Source organism: Neopsephotus bourkii, unplaced genomic scaffold, assembly GCF_033783945.1.
Source record: "Neopsephotus bourkii isolate Nb327-2 ecotype Australia unplaced genomic scaffold, CSIRO-AGI_Nbou_v1 NB_797, whole genome shotgun sequence".
Classification (NCBI taxonomy): Eukaryota; Metazoa; Chordata; class Aves; order Psittaciformes; family Psittacidae; genus Neopsephotus; species Neopsephotus bourkii.
In genome coordinates, this window is record NW_026901293.1 from 326,902 (window position 1) to 339,554 (window position 12,653).

General features: G+C 34.6%; 1 long non-coding RNA gene across 1 annotated transcript; it reads right to left on the reverse strand.

Annotated features, from left to right (window-relative positions):
• Window positions 1–1,146: 1,146 nt before the first annotated feature.
• Window positions 1,147–9,043, reverse strand: LOC133213275 (uncharacterized). Its single transcript, XR_009725756.1, has 3 exons — window positions 8,425–9,043; window positions 6,764–6,897; window positions 1,147–3,341 (listed from the first exon to the last, which is right to left on the reverse strand). It is a non-coding gene; the product is annotated as an uncharacterized LOC133213275 (long non-coding RNA).
• Window positions 9,044–12,653: the final 3,610 nt, after the last annotated feature.

Below are 12,653 nucleotides of genomic sequence, written 5' to 3' on the forward strand. Positions count from 1 at the left end.
TTTTTGTGACATCTACTCTTACAAGAATGAGGTAAGTTTTGACTTACTGTACAGCAAAACTAAATGTGTTCACGCACAGGTTGCCTTGGTTTATGATATATTTGCTCCTATAAATTCCATCCCTAGGTTAAGGTTATAACAGGTTAAAAGCAACATAAAAAAAAAAAAAAGAGAAAAAAAAAAAAGAAAAAAAAAAGGAGACAAAAAAAAAGAGAAAGAAAAAAAAAAAAGGAAAGTTTTTTTGACCTAAAGTTTCGATCTTGATCAGCATAGCTGGGACACCTGGAGAACAGCAGCTAGTATATCATGTGAGAAGATATGACAGCAAATGTAACAATTAATGGGAAAAGATGTAAAATAACAAAACCGATCATCTGACCAATTTATCTTACGCAGGACCACAGTTACATCCATGTTACACCACAGAAAAAATTTATCTTAGTTAAATTTAATTAATTAATTAAAATTAATTTCAATAAAGGAACATTTTAAAGTATGGTAGGACCCAACCTTAATAAGGCTCCTTTTTTTTAAATGCAGAAAGCATTGTGCTTACTAACATGTTGCACACAAAACAGAATACTTTTTGCGTTAGGCTAGAGAGTACACAGATGCAAGGTTTTTTTTTCAGGCTATTCATAGCTAAAATCTGGACAAAGTGGTGCCAAATTACATTTTCCACTTTCCCTGCACAGTGCAGCATTTAGATGTAAGATTTAAGAGCTTGTTGGAAATACAGACTACTTAATTGCAAGAACAAAACTTTCTAGTATGTGCGTATGTTATGTTACATAAGATAATACAATCCATCTGTTGGAAAAAGCCTCACTGAGTATTATATCTGTCTTCATAATAAACATAAACAGAAATCAAGATTATTTTTTTAAATGCAAAACTGAGTAATAGTGAGCCTTACAAAGATGTTTAGGAACCTGAGGCAGATTATACATGTTAATGTTGGAGTTACTGAGAACAGTTAACACAACGTAACCAAATGTCAACTGGAATATTTTGCAGTAACTTACGAAAGAGTTCTGTGTTTAATGAATATATGTATGCTTGGTTTCTGCGTTTTCAACTTCAGATGGTGAAGATTAAGTGCTAAGGGTGTTACCGTAAACGCTGAAGTGAGATGAACATCACTGATTTTCTAATTTTACCACATGGTTTATTTCAGAAGAAAACAAGCCCCAGTTACATAGTTCTCCTGCAAGTCAGTAAACAGTCACATACGAAAACTCAATACAATTTGCTTCTTTGTTTATGCGCAGGATATTTAGTTTGGTTTGCAAAGTATTAGAAGAATAATAAGAACCTCCTGGCAGAATACCGCAACTAAATTTCTAAAAAGCCACTCAGTTAATCTCAGTGTTGAATCTAGCTGTTTCAAATTATTGTAATGTATAATAACAGTCTTACTGACAATATAGATGCACAGAGCCAAAAAAAGCTAGAAATAGTGGCCAAAATGATGAACTAAGCGCCAGCCCAAATGACAACAAACATATGGCCATTAACTGAAGAATGGAGGGGTTTAGGAATGCAGCTGTCTGTGGTCTCCTAAAAGTTCCAGAGGAATGAAATGCTGTGAGGACTGGCAAAGGCTGGTTGAGAAGTACTACTGAAGATGGTGGGTCCTAAAATGGAGTCAACCATTGAATCATCCTGGAATTTACAGATTTCCGTGGCCAGAATATATTCATTCCATTGGCCTCATAATGTACATCAACAAATTAATATTGTATGGATGTCATTTCAAAGCCCACTGAAGACGAAGAGCCATTACTGAAGCCATTAGAGCACAGATGGTTCAAACTATATGCAGATATTCATACTTGCATTTCTGCATTATAGCTGTTTTTTTTTTCTGTTGAACTGTAATGAATTGTCTCATAATCTATTCCATCTTCTTGCCATTAGCAGGCTTTGAATGTTCACAAATAGGAGCAAAGAACTCATTTTCCAGAGCTTTAATCACACAAAGAGGGAATGCCTAATTCTCTAAATGAAATGGTCTGTGATCACTGAAGCAGAGATTTAATATATCACGGCAAATTAGGTAGATTTTAATAAATTACTTATCTGTCTGAATACTTTATATATGCTTATGAAGAAACATAGCCTGTTTGCAAACAGTAGAAATCCACAGCCTATAAAATCTTTTGAAGAAAATTACAAATAAAAAAGTAAATTAAAAAATGAAACGTATATCCTCGTTCTCAAGAGACAATCCTTTTGGAGCATTGATTCACAGCTCCATTAAAAATATCAATTAAATCCTTCACTGAGATTGGTTAAAAGCTGGAAAATTAACTTTCCAAGCTAGACACTGGTCTAACAATTCATTATATATGTTTGATGTAAGTTCTGAAAGTGACAAAAAACAAACAAAAATACAACTGCCTGTCCCCAAAGCTCAAACCAGGTGAAGCAAAATTTGCTGCTGTATGGCTTCTTTTTGCACTTTGACAGATGTTGGCTGAAAGTAAATCTTTGACTGTACAAAAAAAATTAATGTGCCTGCCCTCCCCCTACTTCAAATCAGGATAATCATAAACAGCTGATTATAATGTTAGTAGAAGGGTAAAAGTTATTTAAAAAAAGGTTGCAGTAATTTAATAAGTCCTGCAACTAGCCTCATTTTTTATATTTAATTGATAGGAACTGCATGCATCAAAGAAAACACATACTGAGATTTAATGTGCATAAAATGGATATTAGCATTTTAAAGAGGCAGATTAACACATTAATCCAAGTAATTTTCATATATTGCTTTTAATAAAATCTTCATAGTATAAAATTCTTAATGAGGCTAATCACAGGCATTCCATTTAGTGGGGTGATTAGGGATAACATAAAAGTATTTTTAATCAGTTTTCTAAGGCTTATGGTTTTTTTATTAAAAATTAAAAATTTTACTTGCATTTTTATTACTGTTTTATGTATGAAAAAATCATGAAAATGCAAATAAAGCACAACATTCAATCATGTAGGTATTAATTATTTACAAGACGTTGTCCATTGTGGAGAGATTCTTAGCCTTAGGGGGAAAATATAAAAACAAACAGACTGAAAAGTATACAAAACTTTACAACTACAAATCAAGCGTCCTTTTCATATAAATTATACATTAAATATACTGTAAGAATTACAAAGATCTCATCTTTGAAGCACTATCAAGCATGTATTTACACTGGGAGAAGCAGCTTCTGTAGGCAAACTTCCCTTTCATGCCTCCCAGTCTTCTTCGCATTCCTCATAGACTGAACGCAGCACATGGAGGGCTTCCACTGTTACTTTGAGCTTCCCAATTACTGCACTATCATCTTTTGAATTGAAAACTAGAAAGAAAACATCAGAAAACAGCATTAGCAATTTTATTTCAGGTTTGGTTTTCATTCTGGTAATTTTCCTTAGCATTCTGACAAATTAAAAAGCACATAAACATATGCTTAAAAAAGAGAAATACGAAAGTAATTATAAAAGAAATGTTCAAGTTCAGGCACTCAGCCTACCGGATAATGAGCACTCCAAGAACTAGATTGTACATGAATGATCAGTCTTGGAATTAACTCTGAAATAAAGAAAACTGTCTGTATGATAATTGCCTGTATAAGTTAATTGTCACCATATGTAAACCTTTAATAAAGACATATATGCATACTTATAAATAAAGTAAAAAATATACTGACTACTGCCTTGTCTACACTGTGTATATGACCAGTAAAATCAGCCTGGACAGTTAGTACTGTTTAAATGGTACAATGTTTTTTCTGTCTGGTGCAATGCAAAATTAATTTAATTCCAGGCTCCTGTATTGTAAAACAGTGAAGTGTGGGCAAAGATGGTACATCCCCCTAGACTAAACTATTTAACTACCTTCATCTTTGTGTATGTGGGTTTTAAAATAGTATTTAAAATTTCTACTTTACAGAAATTAGCTACCATGATTTAAAATTGCACTCTTTTACGGTATCTAAGCAAGCCCAGAGGGCCACAATCTCTGCTGCTCTGATTAAAAACATGAGGCTAACAGTTAGCAATGAGGCTCTTTTCCAATCTTGCATAAAAAGCAATGAGGCTGTCTAACATGAGTCTAGAAGGAATTTGAATAAAAACAAATAGTCTTGACAGCATATCTTTTCAAAGCAAATTATACAGCAGACAAATGGCAAGGCTATGTATTTACTATATAAACTAGGATAAGTACTCTGGGACATGCTCCGATACTGCATGCTACAACTCCTAGGCTGCTGGGACAGCTCAGAAGAGGTTTGGAAAAGTATGGAATAAAACCTTCCATCATTTACTGTGTTGGTAGAGCTATTACAGGACAAACTTGATGCTATTCTTGGAGATCCATAACATTTTGTATATCCTTGGACAAATCCCTTAGTCAGCTGTAAACTTGAAGATTTCAGGGACATTATTTGTTTTACATACAAGAATGGTAGGACAAGTGTAATTAATGATATCAGAAGATAACGTTAATTCTATTTTCTCAGTTTTAATGTTGTCGTATTATCTCTGAGACATACTCACAGAATAGAATCACAGAATGGTTAGGGTTGGAAGGGACCACAAGATCATCTAGTTTCAATTTCTGTAATATGTCTTGTCTATGTTCTCTTTCATCCAGCCTCTTGTTTAGCTATTCACACAACTGCTTCATATTTCATGAAGGCCACTTTGACATGATCAGCAATGAAAGGAACAAGATATGAGACAGATATATGCTTGCAATGCTCAAAGAGAATAAAGGAAGTTTGTGGTATTTAACTTAAGAATGATTAGAGCTTCATGTGGTAGTGTCCTGTGAATTTCCCTGTGTCCTGGTATATTCTTTCCTCTCAAACCAGTATCCACCTCAGAGAAAATGTCCATTACTATTTAGGAATTCTATTTATTGTGTCATTACATTTGATTAAAGTCCAGGTCCAAACCTTAACTAAGAACAGATCCTTTCGCAGTGACTGCCCAAGAAAATGTATATACTATGGTAGTCATGATCTGACATATGTTAATGTAAATTTCATTTCAATTCTCAGAAAGTTCTAAATTTCCAAAAAATATGGTTATGGATGCAATAAAAAAAAATCTAAACTGTACAGCATCTGCAGGGAAGGGAAGAACTCTGGACAGGAGTAGGAGTGGAAGTATTTCTATCTTTTACTACCACTTTCATAGGTATAATGTACATAAAGTAAAAATTATTTCACATGCTCTATGATTAGGGGAAGAAATGCTCCTCACAATGTTGAAGCAGTTACATAGTAGCAACTACCTTTTGCCAGAACCACTAGTATAAAAACCAGTCCTTCCTGTGATAATAATTACCTCAGACACCAATTATGAGCTTTAAGGAGTTTTGTAAAATGTGACTTTCAAGGCTACAAAATTATATCACTAATCAATCTTATCAAATGGGAATTATGACAATGAGAATTATGGCCTAAAATCCAGAACAAAACCGATTTTCCAGTGAGAGAGTATGAAATACCTTTTTTGGAGGAGATGTGCTTTCTTCCAACTTCTTGAAGAAAAATTATTGGTGGAGAAAAGATTAAGTAAGCCACAGAAAGAAGTGCATGAAATCCATATGTTATTTTTCCAGAGTATGGAAAACCTGATTCTTTTTAGGATTTTCCTTATCATGTTCCTAGAACTTTGATGCATACTTTTGAGTATTTTAGCTACAGCATGAATGCAAATCATGCATGATAATGGAAATGGATAAGAAAGCCTTTTTCTTTCCTTCACTACTCAGCTCCCCATCACTCAAAGTATGGTAACTAGACACAGCAGTAGAAGTAAAAAAGTCACATCAGCTTGGCATTCTATGGCTAAACAGGAATTCTTGCTATGGCAAAGAGTACCTTGCCAACATGGGTGCCCTGCATCTAGAAATCAAGCTGGTTCACTTACCACTACAGAGGAGTAACTGTTTTGTAACAGACACACTCTCAGCTTCTTCACTGAACTTCACCACAATGGGGAAAGTGGATGGAGAGGAACAGGTCAGGAGAAAAATGCACAACTGGTAACTGATAACCATGTCCCTGCTACTATGGGGAACATGAAAGTCTGAGCAAGGACTGTCTGTGAAAGGCCAGAGTAACCTTCTTAAGTCTTCTTCTGTATTATAAACATGCTGTGGTAAGACCCAAGAAAAGAAATACTCCACACCTCCTACTCATCTCGCCTTGCTCAAATGAGTCACACTGAATGTTTGGTCAGCCTGTTACACAAGAAAGTTTACTCTAATACCTAACCAAAGCCATCACTATGTCATAGTGTCTCAATACCTGTTTCATATGGAGGACACAAGATTGATGTTTCATAATCTGTGGATTATGAAATAACTTCGAATAAGATACAGATACTAGCAATATTGAATTACTGACAAATTTTAGTAACAAAATATAGATTTATAGTCTTACTAGCATGAAATGTGTTGTATAAAATAGAGAATTACAGTAAGTAGAAATGTCCTTAAAGTTCTTAGGTTTCATTAACTAATTACTAGGAGCTAGGAATGCTAAAAAAATCGTTTTTTTATTTTTCAAACAGATTTTAAGGAATAACAATAGCACACAGTTTTTGCAGACCTTTGCAAACAAATGTGGAAGCCATTAGTTAATAGTAATGAATTTCTTATTGTGACAATGTGAAACGCGCAATAAAACTTGGAGAGACAAGCAGAAATTCAACAAATAATTTTTAGGTTACAAAAAGTTACAAGAAAGTAAGCTCTAAAACTTACCATCAATATCTTGCTCAATGATATCTCTTTGCTCCTGGAATATCTTTCTCAAACTGACATAAGCAAAACCAATATCTTCACATTCAAGATCCTCTTCATCATCTGGGGGGTCACTGACCACAGTAAACTGTAGGCTAAGCATAAAATAAAATAAAATTAATTCAAAACACAGAAAGAAAAAACAAAACAAAGAACACACTCTATTTTACCAGTTAAGCACAAACCAGAATTCTTTTATGAATTATATACAATATTTTCCATCACAAGAACAGTCTGACACCCTTTCTTTTAAATCTTTCCTCCTTTAGCACTATTTAGTAGTACTAGTAGAATGGAGAGTTTGCAGCCTCAGATCTGGAAGCTTATAGAATTGGTCCATTTTTCTCCCCTCACCCCACCACCCTGTGGTGCAACTTTCCTTCATACAGCAGTGACAGGCAGAAGAACATTCTAAGGATTTAAGACCTGAATGTTTGTTTAGCACAGCTGCTGAATCAACTGTTCAAGTTGCTTAATTTCATTATATACCACTAAAAATCAAGATTGTACCTATGTGCTTTGTGGTTTTTATAGTAAAGCTCATATAGGCAGAGGTGGTTTTTTATGAGCTTTTTTTTTTTCCTGTTGTTGGTTGGTTGAGTTTTTAGTGTATTTTTACTGTGTTGATCATACCTTGTAAATTATTTCATGTGAAGGGATACAAACCAATTCATAAGCAATAATGGAAGGTTGAGATTAAATGCAATTACATTTTGTTGGATTAAACCTTTGAGTACCATAAACTTGTTTAAAAAGTGCAACTACATTAATTCATTCAGGCCACATTAAGACAAACCTGTATGATTATTTCAGCTGTCATGTGGAGCATGCTTATGAAGTAAAACTTTTTAGGTGTCCTCACTTATGGTACTTTATTTGCATAGTAGACTTGGAACATATTAATTGGATTCCTGCTGGACAGGACTAGACTAAAGTGAAGATGTGTTCCAGGCGTACCTACCCCTAAGCACTCCACAGCAATAGTCAGTAGAATCAGCTAGCCTAATGAATTCTCAAAATCATCCTAAAAATGTATGTACTGTGAATATCATACCATTAGCTGATTTGTGCTAGAGAGTCTCTGGTCTGCACTACTTGATAATTTAGTAAATTTTAAGCCATGCATTTTCTTGGCTTTACACTAAGTGGTGTGTGAGACATGAGATAAATAACTGAGAAAGAAACAATATCAAACATTTTCCTGATATCAGAAATTCTAGCCATATTCAATGAAGCAAGTATTTCCAAACGCCAAGTATGAAATATTTAGCAGAAAGTTATCGAGAATTTTCACACCTCATTTAGATAGTTAAGACAGTATATTCTAGCCAAGAACACATTCCACAAAATTACAGGAACCTAAAGGCAGTTGTCACAAAATAATACCTTTCTAAAGTTATCTCATGTATTCATTATTTAAAGTTGGACATTGCACAGCAATTTCTCCTGCACTTGTTCCATATTGGATTTTATCTTCATTATTCTGTTCCTGTTTTAAACATGAAAAACTCCCTGTAAGTACATTCTGGACACAAAGGCCGTTGAGCGTTTACTGTGCTGCCTAAAAAGACTGTTTGTCCATCCCAAACATACGAAGGCCAACAACTATACAAAATACTCACATTTCTATTGAGAACTTAAATTACAGTCATTGCATCCAAGAATGGCTTTTCTTTTAAACACTTAATTCCAGTGTTGTGGTGGAGCTGCCTTGAGTTAGTGGCTTGTGTTGGGGCCAAAACTCCATGACAGACAAAATGACAGGAATTAAGAGCTAAGTACTTTTTTGGTGTGTCTTGGCAATGTTGTTTAAATAGTGAACCCTTGTGAGTATTACAGCCTAAAAATGTACACACTACACAAGAAGTGTAATTTCAAATGAGTAACTATCAGATTGCATAAAATCCAAGTCTACAGGAAAAGACAACTTAGACAAAATATAATCAAATCTTCCTAGAAGACTTTAAACATAACAACTGCAATACTCTTCTATAATAGTTTATTTTTGTGCTTGGCACTTCCTAACAGAAGTTTATCCTAGAAAATACAGACATAAATACTTGTTTGTCAGTAAAACCAGGCGCATATTGAAAATACATCTGAAAAAATTTTGGAGGCAAAAAAGAAAAACATCATAGATATTTCCAACAGCAGGTGGCTTGATTGAGTATGATGGATGTAAGTTAAAGATTTTGGCAAAGCTAAGCCCCAGCAAAGCTGCCGAAACTCAGTCAAAATAAAAGAAATACTTATATATTAAAGGAAATGAAATTAAAAACTCAAAAAAATGACAAAACTGTTAGATATTTGCTACAGATCTGTTTTGTTAGGACTCAGTTTCAATTTAAATCAAATCAATTGGTGAAGCCAGCTTAGCAGTCAAAACAGTGACAGAAGAGGGGGAGATAAGTGCTGGATTAATGTTTATTACTTAAGGGTACCAACTACTAAATTTTCACTAAAGCATAAACTAAAAGCAGGCCTAGTAACATTTGGAACAGTCTCTTACAGCCGAAGTGGAGAAGCATTCATACTGGTGCCCTTTCTGGTTCAGATCATATGCAAATGTTTTACATGAATAGATCAGACTTTAATAAAACAGATCAAAAGATGTTGCAAGAATGCTACCACCATCACTGTGACTTTTGTAATTAAAAAAAAAATTACAACTGTTTGAAGTTTAGAAAATATTTAAGCATGATATTCAGTATGCTTTTTTTCTTCATTTGCCAAAAACTAGTAGAATTTTGTTTCCAGGTTTAAGTGGCTAAATGTCAGTTTACATTGCCTTGGAGCATACTGCCCATGAACGGAATCCTCACCCTTCTTCATTCAGCACAGAATGTGAAGCTAGTGTCCCATCTTACCCTAGGAGTGCCCCACTTATGTACGGAACTTCAAGGGAAGTTGGAAGAGCAAAAATAGTAGGATTTCTTACATAAATAAAGATATATATAGCATTCCTCTCCCATACATCTCTCTAGGATCTTAGACTTTCTCTCTAGCTTATTTCCACAGTTCTTTTCTGTAACTCCAGGTATCAGCACTCACTTCCTTGCAGGAATCCCATGCACACTGACTTAATAAGAAGAAATCTTAACATCCTGTTAAAAGTACTGTATGGGAAGATACTTACTAGCCACTGCAAGAAAGGCCAGAGAACTAAATGAAACTTGACTGTTAATAAACGGCCAAAAGAAAAGTAAAAAAAAGATTAATAATGGCCTTCATCTTAAAGTGTGCTTTATAATAAAGCACAAAATCCTTGACAAATTGTTGCTGTTGTTATGGTAACACCTAAAGGTGTTACCTACCCCTACCTAAGGTACGGGTAGGTAACCTAAAGGTGTTATCACCAGCAGGTAGAGTGCCCGGACAAAAGTTGTGATATAGGCAAATTTGATTTTAATTCTTTATTTAAGCAGCAAGAAGAGAACCTTGTGTGTTAATATAATATATTAATGTGAGGCTAGCAGTGTACACAAGCTATATACTCCCCTAACACAGATGCACAGATTTTACTGCTTTGGAGAACAATGACTTCACATAGTCAGTTTCTTGGAGTAACAATCATTTCCTACCAAGAAATCATGCACCTGTCAGGATCAGCCTGGAAACCTCTTGCATAAACCTGTTCACTCTTGTTATCACAGCAGGGTGACTGTTTGGAGAATGGATTTCTCCATTCCTCACATATGTCTCTTTTGACACATGTCGGAAGAGCACACATTCTACCTCCAGGCCTGCAAGTGTTGGGAGCACAACTGTGCATGAGGAATCAGGTAAGTTTCTCCACACAATCCAAATTTCCACACTATTAAAATGCTGAAAGGCAACAGTGGAATACAGACAGGATGAGGAATAAAAGATAACTGACACAGTTACAGTGAGTTAAATGGACTGCCAGAAATGCCTCCTGTTCTTAACTGATTTAATGACTTGAACAGGTAAGTAAGTAACTATGGGGCTCAGATGAAATAATAATCCTGTATACTATTTTCTTTTTGCAGTGTTTTACAAATACTAGTTAGTATAGCTTCCTAACATGAATAAGGAATGTAATTTGAATCCCTGTTATAGATAATAAGAAACAAAAGAAAAGCCACCCATGTCATACAGAACAACTATAAAAAAAGAAAGTGTTCTGAAAAAAATTCCATATTAATGATAGAGACATTGCCTGAAAACATAAAGATGAAAATGCTTGTAAAAAAAGAAGAGCCATCTTTGTGGTATGCAGTAGTAACTAATCTAACTAGGATTTCAAACCATCTTCCTAATCTACTACCTTTTGCTCATTTATTTTAGTTGTTACATCTTTCCATTTAGCAGCATTTTTTTGTTCTTGGATACTGAGTATTTATGCATTTTCTGCCACTAAAGCCATTTATTCACATGTGGAACCCAAATCGACACTTACAATGATTCTGTATCAAAAAATTACATCAAAAGTAGAGAAAAATACACTTTATTTTGAAATCTTATATATTAATGAACAGTAAACCCTACTCCCTATAAGTTTTAGATAGGTTATGAAAAAATTCATCAAGTACTAGAGCAGGCTGTCCAGGATGTGGTGAAAGCCCTATCCCTGGAGGTATTTAAAAGACGTGTGTAGATGGGGCACTTAAGAGACACAGTCTAGGGGTGGACTTGGCAGTGCTGAGTTAACTGTTGGACTTGATCTTAAGGGTCTTTTACAGTCCAAATGATTCCGGATTCCATGAAATAAACATACTTCCCCATGTAACTGCCATTTCAATCTACATTTATTTATTTGAAAATATAAACAAAAAGAGTATAAAGCTGTGAAATGCATTATTTTCAGGGCCAAGTTGGGTTCTGTTTCCACTTTAGGATTAGGCTGTAGTTGCAACTTTGGCTTAGCAGTAATTTTATGTATTCTATTCGAATATCTTTTAACACCTGAGAATATTTATCTTTATCAAGGGACATTCAGTGAAGTGACTCTCCTTCTGGAAGACAAAGCACGCAATGTATATATTTATTTTTGTTGTCATATGGACCTACTCATTATCAGTATCGTATCTAACAACATTTATTGTGACAGGGAGAAAGTTCACCTTAAAAGTTATACACCACTTAATAGATGTAATACACTATCTATGCTCCTACAATCTGGCATAGCACAAATGCCATTAAAGTGTCAGGCTAAGCCATGTGCGGGCAATTTTAAATGACATTTATATCCTTGATAATCTGGTTTCCAGAGCTTTAAAGCATTAGTTTAGTTCAGTTCCTGTTTCAGCTGAAAAAGCTCTGATATTAGTTTGTAAAGCTTGTGATAGAAAACATGTGTTAAAGATACAACTAGGCCAGGTTTAAAATGCATACAGTTGAAAACATTTGGTGGATAGGCAAACTTTCTGTATAATTTGTTTCTTGGTGGTCCCCTTGCTAGGATGAAATGGGGAACTGGACTACTCATGAACTTCCTGCCTTGCTCTAGTCAACCCAGAACTGAAAGTTCACTACAGACCAAACTAGACACAGCCATAAATGTAGAAGACAATGTACCTAGTAACACAGGACAGAACCATGATGGCACACGAATAATTGGATATTTTACCTTATTTTTACCTTAGGTTTGTTAGATATTTAGCACAGATAGATACCCAAGTATTTATAGATGAAGTGCAGCCCACACACAAGCTGTTTTCCATCAGTGGATTATCCCTTCAAAAAAATATATTGTGCCCTCTGTGTTGTTAAATTCTTAGTTGAACATGTTACCACTTTCCTAATCCATATGGTAAAATAAGTCTTCTGCTTGCTTATTAAGACTGTTTTTTTTTCCTAGTTTTTTTTTCTTACTTGTTGGTTTGTTTAA